This window comes from Nelumbo lutea, chromosome 4 (assembly GCF_056320005.1).
Source record: "Nelumbo lutea isolate HS-2025 chromosome 4, American lotus-T2T, whole genome shotgun sequence".
Classification (NCBI taxonomy): Eukaryota; Viridiplantae; Streptophyta; class Magnoliopsida; order Proteales; family Nelumbonaceae; genus Nelumbo; species Nelumbo lutea.
Genome location: NC_142687.1, coordinates 81,066,367 through 81,076,031, shown reverse-complemented (window position 1 = coordinate 81,076,031; position 9,665 = coordinate 81,066,367). Strand labels below are relative to the sequence as shown.

General features: G+C 30.9%; 1 pseudogene; it reads right to left on the bottom strand.

Moving 5' to 3' along the window:
- Positions 1 to 1,464: 1,464 nt before the first annotated feature.
- LOC148861303 (calvin cycle protein CP12-1, chloroplastic pseudogene) lies at positions 1,465 to 1,857 on the bottom strand (annotated as a pseudogene).
- Positions 1,858 to 9,665: the final 7,808 nt, after the last annotated feature.

Here is a 9,665-nt window from a genome sequence, read left to right as displayed (position 1 = left end):
AATAAATTATGGAAAATTTTAATAAATCATGGATATAAATAATAGATTTTAAGTGAACTTTGGTATTTTCAATTAATCCTAAAAAAATTAAGGTAAACTATTAGTAAATTGTCAACAACATTAGTAATTGATCCCAAAAAATATTACTAAAATGAAAATTATGAATTATTAAAAATAGTAATATTGTTTGAGAATTTTTAATTAATCACAAAATAATTTATTTATTTTGGTTTGAATTATAATAAAATAAAATGAAATTATTAATTATAAACAATATACCATTAAAGTAAATGGGTTGTAACTGGGTCGGATTAATGAAAACTAAACCATACCGATCCAATAAATCACATCACTTTAGTTAAATGGATCAAATATATATAGAGAGAGAGAGAGAAAGAGAGAGTTGAGCTAGTTAAGGAGAATAATTATTTGGGTAGAGAGAGTGAGAAACATGAGTTGTAGAGAGAGATTTTAGGTGAAATATATTGAGCTAGTTAATTAGGAAATAAAGATAGAGGGTGTTGAGTTGGCTTAATATGGGTGGTGGGAAGGGGAGAGGAGATAAAGTCAAGGAGAATGCAGGGTGAGGAAAATAGAACAAGGAGAGGCATGGTGATGTGGACTTTCTTGTATATATATATATATATATATTACCATATAATATCTTTCCCATATCCTGGGCCTGATAATGCATTCCCAGAACTGGGCCAGGCAATGTGGGCCTGGGCAGAGATGTTCATCCCTAATTATCAACATAATCTCATGTGAAAAGACAAAAATCCCTTCATCGACTAATAGTGATAAGATTATATCTCGTTATCTCTAATCTTAGTTACTTGCAAATTGCGAGAGTATTATTAGCAATACTCCCACTTCACATTGACACGAGTAATCGCAGAGTAGATTTATCATTCCTGTTTTCTTTGAATTTTGGTAATAGTCTGATTGATGAAGAAGAAAACTTGAGGCTGAGTGATTTTGGCTAGAATTTGCCGCATGAACAGAGAACAGAGATCTTCGGAGTGACCTAGATGGTTGGCGGAGAAAATTTCAATTCAAACTCTTTAAAAAGCTAAGAGATTAATACATGCATAGATCAACATGGATACAGACTGCAACTAATAGAACTTGCCCCAGACCCAACAATTTCTAACAAGATGGGGAAGATATTTGAGCTTTTGGCTTGTGAAAAGGAGCCACACATGACACACTCCAACACAAAGCTTTTTGGCCCAAGAAATTAACAGGCCAGAACTGCCAAACCCTTTCTTGTACAGGCGGTTGAGATGGACTAATTAAGCTCCTGAGTTGTGCTCAGATGTCTTTATCTCCATCAACCGATCCATTCCTCCTCTCTTTCCTCTCTAATTTTAATGAACACAAAACTAAATAAGCAACTGATTAACATCCAAGTTTTATAGGCATGCAGGTGGGGAACTAGTAGACAGAGAACCTTCAGATTTCTCAGTCTTCGTATGTGCGACATTCTTCTGTTTCTGGGTTGTCCTTGCAGAAGTGTTCCAGTGGGTCTGCGTCTTTTTCCTTCTGCTTGAGTCGTATATGGCTTGCTGCAGCGCTCAACTCCTCGACCTCGTCCCACGCAGCGACGCACTCACCGCTTGCTGGGTCACTGGCGCATGTCTCCTGGGCATTCTTGATGCTCTCGTTCACTTTGTCCGAGATGCTCTCTGGTGTGGTGGCCATGGTTCTGACGTGTAAACGACCACTCCTGAAGCACTGGTTCATCCTCCATGGGTGGTTCAGGCAAGGATATCCAAAGCTCTGAACCTTGGTCGAGTCTGCCTTAGCCACCACTCCGTTGGCAGAGAGAGTAACACCGGCCACGTTTGCTGCCATTGCTCGTCGTCGCTGAGCTGGGCTGTAGTGGTGCGAGGATAGCAACGTTGAGAGACGATAATGCTAGTAAGCAATATAGTTTGGTCTGGGTTCGTTGTGTACACACACTTCTTATCGTAACAGAACCAACCAAACACTTCCACGTCAGTCCAACTAGGAGATATTACATTTTCGAAACCGACGTGCTCAAACGTATCCTTCGAGTCAAGGCTTTGTGGATAATCTGTGGCCTATACCAATCTAGAGAAGTCGATGGGATGGGCCCCAGAGTTACTCATGGTAGTAGCTAACTAACGAATGGTCCTGCATTCCTCATTTTTGGCGACGAACCGAATCACTATTTCTGCTTTGATGCTTGTAGGGTTGTCAATGGGTCGGGTTGGATCCGATAGACCCAAATTGATTGAATTGGTTCTGGTTCTTGATAATATTGTTTCGATTTTTATTGCTTCAGAATTGATTCCACCGGGTTAGACCTGATTGCCTATCAATTCGGTTGAGTCTAAAATTGTAGATTTTATCGGGTCCAGTCTACCGGGATCCAACCCATTGGTACCTCTAGATGTTTGAAATCAGAGCCATTGAGTATGAATAATTTGCAAAAAAGAACGATCAGAGGTAACTTAACCGACACCCATTTATTTATGTAAAAGCTGAATATTGCATGCTCGAATCTATTAGTCTATTACCCACAAGTTGTTTCCACAGATTCACGGGACATTACAGTTTCGTGGGTATAAACTATAGATGTGGGACCATTTTGTGAGTAGCAGATCCAAAGTGGAATATCACACCAGTTTAGCGTAATCGAATGGCCGATGGCTGACTGTTTGTTTGGCTAAGCAACCAAGGAAATGAAAATAATGTTGATTGTGGCAGGACATACACTATTTATTTGTTGTTTCTTTTCTTTATTTTCAAAGGACATGAGGGTGGTTTAGAATGGATCTTTCAGTCAATTTTGAAGAGGTAAGACTCAACATCAGGAGAGTCGTGCTTTCAAGGTATGAGAGTGAGGGGTGATGATATTTTCACAACACAATTAATCCTAATATTTTAAAATTTTCACTCATTTGAATCGTTTAAAATATCTATTGCCAAGACCAAAGGTACTGAAATATCAAGATGGGGTGTCAATAGATCAGTTTTGGGTTGGATCCTGTCAAAATCAAAATCAATTTGGACAGATTGATGGGACTAAGACACATTTAATTGGACCAGATCAGGCTTAATGGTCCAAAGTAGTTATTGGATTGGATCAAACCTGGTCCATCCGTAATGGCCTTTATATTGGTTTGGATTGGATTGAACCAATATCTGATTCATTAGTAGAAGATAAAAATACAGATGTCAATGGACCAAGTTTGGGTTGTAACCTTTCTAAATTAAATCCAATTTGAACAGATCGGACGGTTCAGTCATTGAATTGGACCGATCTAAAATGGTCCAAAGTAGACATGTACACTGGTTGGGCCAGGCCAGGCTTTGCCTCTACATTAACAGAATGTGTTCAGGCCCGAGCCCAAGCCCGGTCCGACCGTCGGGCCTAGGTCTTGAGCTAGAGCCTAGCCCTCATATAAAGCCTGAAGCCCGAGCCTAGCCAGAATTTGGAAAAAATATTTTTTTTAACTTTTTAATCCAATTAAAAATATTTTATTTATATTAAAAGACCTCAAAACCTAAAAAATAATCAAAGATCTCATTATTACTTGAAAAAAGAGAAGAAAAATAAAGAATATATATAATATTTTTATTATATAATACATTATTAAATTGGTCTCAGGCTAGGGCCAAGCCTTTTTGAGAAAGCCCAAGCTCGTGGGCCTGAAATCCTATCCAAGCCCAACTTTAAATCAGGTTGGGCTAGGCCAGTCCGTCGAGCTACCTGGCTCATGAACAAGTCTAATCCAAAATATTCATTTGATTGAATTGGACATGGCCCATCTGTAATGAATTTATATTAAATCAGATTGGATTGGACCAAATTTAGTCCAATTGACACTCCCTAATTATAAGAGCGCATACTACCTACCTACTTAAACATGCAACATTCAGCATACAAGAAAATATGAAATATTCACATTTATGTTAAAAGAATGGTCGGGATTCAATCTGATTTTCAATCACTTCAACATGTTCTAGCATTTAGACCTTTTAATGTCTAGATACAATTGACAATTACAACCATCAAACTTGCATTTTTTGGTTGCTTTTCCATTTTGTGTGCAAGTGAGTCATTGTGAAAAGTTGCTGAAAGGTGAAAATGGAATTATAAACAGGTTAGAGTAAAATGGAATTTCAGTCATTGGGCTGGCACTGGTCCTGGGCTTTTCTATTATATTAGTGATAATAAATAAATAAGTTCATGTACATTTGGACTAACAGGGCAACTTGAGCCCAATTAACCAAACCAAGCTCAGGTTGGGCTTGGGCCCAACTCGAGTATGTCAATTTTCAATTTGAGCTGGGCCTAGCTTGAAAAGATCGGGCTTGAACACAGGCTAAATCTAACCTTGGCCTTAGGCCCAATATTTATGATGACCTTAAACCCAATCCAGCCTGCCCGACTTGCACGACTAGGCCCTAACAACAAAATCTTCTGTTTTTCCTTGACTGTGTTTGGTTTGGAGGAAAAGGTGGGGAAATAAGTGTTTATTCTAATAAGCTATTGAACATTAGGTGAAAAAACACTTATTTTAAATAGGGTTAATATAGGTATTTTGAAAATGATGTGGGAGGCTAAGATGGGCCAGAAAGGAAATAAACACTTATATTGAATAAACACTTAATAATAAATCCAAATAAGCATTCCTTTTTATTTCCTTTTATTTTTAAGAAAAAAATTACAATGATTCTCACTTCTCAGACCAAAATGAAGCCGTCAAAAAAAATTTCTCCTTTTTTTTGAATTTTTTGTTTTTTAAATTCCATATCATTTTAAAAACTGCCCAATAAAATAAAGTGTTTTAATTCAATTTCCCAATCGAAGACTTTATGTTTTGTCGTTTTATATCTGTTCTTTTTTTTTTTTTTTGCTCCGTAATTTTAACAAACTCTTAACACTTTTTTTTTCCATTTTTTATCCGTTATTTGACTGTGGTTTTCGTTCTTTAAATGCTTTCTTGAAAAGAAACATCATCAGGAGACTTTCTGATTGACTCTTCCATCCTCTGTAATTTTTTTTTCGTTTGTTTAAGTCGGGTTTTACTCTACTGTGTTCGCTCAATCGAGTAAACACACTAGACATTATTCGGGTGAAGATGATGATGGTTAACCATCGGGTATGGAGCATATGCGACCCGGTCAATTTAGTTAACCGTATTTAAATATAGGTGTGGGTCATGGAGCATATGCGGGACACGTCAGCCAGGTCCATTTAATTAACAAAATTTATAACTACCTCTTATTAAATAACAACATTTAACAGTATATTTTTTTATTAATTATGGTATTGTTTAATAACAATATTTATTATTATGGTGTTTTTATTAGTTTCGGTATTTATTTTATTTAATTACGGTATTAAATTATTGTTAATTAATTACAGTGTTTTTTATTAATACTTTTATTTAATTACGGTATTGAATTACCGTTAATTAATTATAGTATTTTTATTAATTAAAGCATTTATTATTAATAATAAATACTTTATTCATTATTTAATAACAGTATTTATTATTATGGTGTTTTTTATTAATTTCGGTATTTATTTTATTTAATTACGGTATTAAATTACTGCTAATTAATTACAGTATTTATTATTAATAATAGATACGATATTAAATTACTGCAAAATTTTACTGCTATTTAATTAAATACTGAAATTACTGTTAAATAAACAACAGTAATTTTGGTATTTATTTAAAAATAGTAAAATTTAATTATTTATTTTAACTAGCAGTATTAAATTATTTTATTTAATTATGGTATTAAATTACTGGTAAATTTTACATCTATTTAATTAAATACCGAAATTACTGTTAATTAAATAACATTAATTTCGGTATTTATTTAAATAGTAATTAAATTTAGCAGTAATACTATTATTTAATTTCGGTATTCTTTATTAATTAACTATTTTTATTATTAATTCCAGTATTTAATTAATTATTTCAACTAACAGTATTTATTTAATTGTTTAACAGTATTCATTAGCATTATTTAAATATGGTATTTATTTAATTCAATTACAGTATTAAATTATTATTATTCAATTGTAGCATAGTTTTATTAATTTAGTTGTGTTATTTTTTATTAAATTGCTAACGATATTGATTTTATTTTTGTATTAAATTACTGTTATTTAATTACAGTATTTATTTCAACTAATGGTATTTATTTAAATAGCCATAAAATTTAACAGTATTTATTAATTACAATATTTATTTAATTATGGTATTTATTAATTACAGTATTTATTAAAATAAGGTATTTCTTTTGGCTAACAATTTTTATTTAACTACAGTATTAAATTACTGTTATTTAAATACAGTTATAAATACAGTATTTTTCAATCATTACAGTATTTATTTCAACTAACGGTGTTTATTTAATTCATTAACAGAACTTGTTAACATTATTTTAAATACGGTATATATTTAATTTAATTATGGTATTTATTTAAATATTAGTAAAATTTAGTAGTACTTTTTTGTTTATGGTATTTTTATTAATTAACTGTATTTATTGTTAATAAATATTTTATTATTTGTTATTCAATATTTTATTATTTATTATTATGTATAAATATATTTTTGTTTTGTTATAGGAGTTTAAATTAATGTATGGTGATCACATGGCTAAGAGTATACAATTGTATATATATATATATTAAACCAAAGGTTAGTCGGTTCAAATGATTTAAATTGAAAAGTTAAATTTAATTTTAAAAATTACAATGCAATTATTAATAAATTTAAAAATTAGATATGTGAAATAAAACATTTTAGACTATAAAATATGGGAAATTTCTCACTTTTTTATATTTAAAATATAAAATATTAATATATATCCATGGTTAGGTTGTTCGGTTTTGGTCGGTTTACAAATGGCCAAAGTGAAACTAATCCAACTTGATCGAATTGGAAAAGTTTTTAACCAAAGTCGACCTAAATTACTAGAAAACCAACCAACTCGGGTCAAGTTGATCTGGTTAGTCGGTTTCATAAGAGTATACAATTGTATTATTTATTAAATTAGTGTTATTTAATTGTGGTAATTTTTATTAATTATAGTATTTATTTAATATCAATATTTATTACTTAATTAAATTAATTATGGTAGTTAATTAATTTTAACTATATATATATATATTAAACCAAAGGTCAGTCGGTTCAAATGATTTAAATTGAAAAGTTAAATTTAATTTTAAAAATTACAAAGAAATTATTAAAAAATAAATTTAAAAATTAGATATCTGAAATAAAACATTTTAGACTATGAAATATGGTAAATTTCTCACTTTTTCATATTAAAAATTATATTTAAAATATAAAAATATTAATATATATCCATGGTTAGGTTGTTCGGTTTTGGTCGGTTTACAAATGGCCAAAGTGAAACTAATCTAACTTGGTCGAATTGGAAAATTTTTTAACCAAAATTGACCAAAAATACTAGAAAACCGACCAACTCGGGTCGAGTTGATCTAGTTAGTCGGTTTCATAAGTTTAATGGATAAACCTAACTGAAATTAATTATTGTTATTTTTGTATTATAAAAAAATTATTAAAAGTAGTATATAAAATATGAATAATTATTAATTATTTAAAAAGTTGAAAATATAAAACAATTGTATACTCTTATATATTTTTATTAGGGCCGTTTACTAGAACACACCTTATAGTTTTTTATATATTTACTTAAACCTACCGTATAGTTTTCATTTTACTAAAACATCTCATGTATTTTACAACTTATTTACTTAGTCAACCTTTCATTAAGGATTGTTTGTTGTGTCACTAGGCTCATGATTTTTATTCCAAAAATACCCTTAACATTTTTTTATACAGAAAACAAAATTGGTCAAATATAACCAATAGTGTGGTTGCCCTTGTCTTATTAAGGACATGAATGATATTTTTATTTCTATTTTCTTTTGATTAAATTTATTTAAATGAACATTAGTGCCAACATAGTCATTTTCCACTATCATCTAATGAAAAATTGATTTTATCCAATGCAAATTATAAGTGGTGTTTTAGTAAAATACAAACTATAGGGTAGATTTTAATAAATCCATAAAATTATAAGAGTATTTTAGTAAATGAACATTTTTATTATTTATCTTTCGTTTAATAAATTCCGTGCATTGCACGGGTCCCCGCTAGTTAATTATATATAGGGGACAGAGTAAAGCTGCTTCGGCAATAATAACACCAAAGTTAAATTGGGTTCATGCCTTTCAATCTCTTAATTGAACTTCAACACAACCCCACTCAACTCAACCTGACATTGCATCATTGAAGATTAGAGAAAATTGATGAGATGGTATGTTACGTGCATAGATAATTGATGATTGCATCAATGAGGATTGAGTGTAAAGAAAAAAAAAAGTGGTATGAATACGAAGTATTAAAAAACAACCCAAAGCACTAGGGTCCATTTGGTTTGCATTTGGAATCAGAATTGGAATGATCTATTTCTGTAGTCTGTTTGATTTAGACAGGAATGGGAATAAAAATTAGAATCAGCAGAATAGGATTTCATTTCCAGTGAGAATGGGAATGGGATTCCAACTCTGCCCAACCAAACAGTTGAAATCGGAATAGCCCATTCTAATTCGGATACCAGGCCCCTATTGCTACTAATCAAACGACCTTAAAATTTGACAAAAAACATGATCTTGATAGAATTGTTAATTCAAAACCACAGTGAGGGTCTCTGATCTGACTGGATTCATTACATGTCCTACTCATAGCAAAGGTTTAAATTCCACTCAGCCTCATTTTGGGAACAAAACTATTACTGCTTAAATTGAAATCGTGGAAAATATGATACTTTATGAATTTGCATTGATGCAAAACCATGCAATAATCTTTTGCATTGATGCAAAATGCAACTAGTATTTAATCCTAAGGCTGTGATTGGTTGTAATGCAAATAAATTTGTGTTGATGCAAAACCATGGCAGTGCAAATGATTTGAGTGTAAATTCTGAGCTGTTTTTGTTTTAAATTTTAACTTATTTTGTTTGATTGCAGTAAAAATAAAGTAAATTAATACATGAAGAAGAATAAAGTAAAATCTAAAACAAAATTAAACAAAAATTTGTATTTTTTACATTTGCACTCTCATGCATTTGTATTAGTGCAAATAAATTTACACTGCAACCAAACACAACCTAAGGTTATGTTTGAAAAGAGTGCAAATAGAAAAATGTTCAGTACAAATGCAAAATATGTTTGGATATGAAAATACAAAGTTGGTTTACTTTCGTAATAATAATTCTGTACTCTTATCAAATGACTTGTAGTTATGATAGGCACAAACATGAATCCCGAGATTGAAATATACATTTTTAACATTGTTCAACTTTGAGTATAAAGTTTGCATCACAAGATTGAAATATACCGTTTTGGATGCAAAAATTACTCTAATTTTAAATGCAAAAATGTTTTGAATTTTGTATTTACTGTCATTTTCAAGAGAAATGCGTTCTTACAAAAAACTAATAGTATAAATAAACCGGCAATTTTACTTCTCCCAAATGGAGCCTAAATGTCTAAAGCTTACTATGTTAGATGATTTTAACAATTGAATCCATCATAATCTATTTAGGCTACATTTGTTTTAGGTGTAAATTCAGTT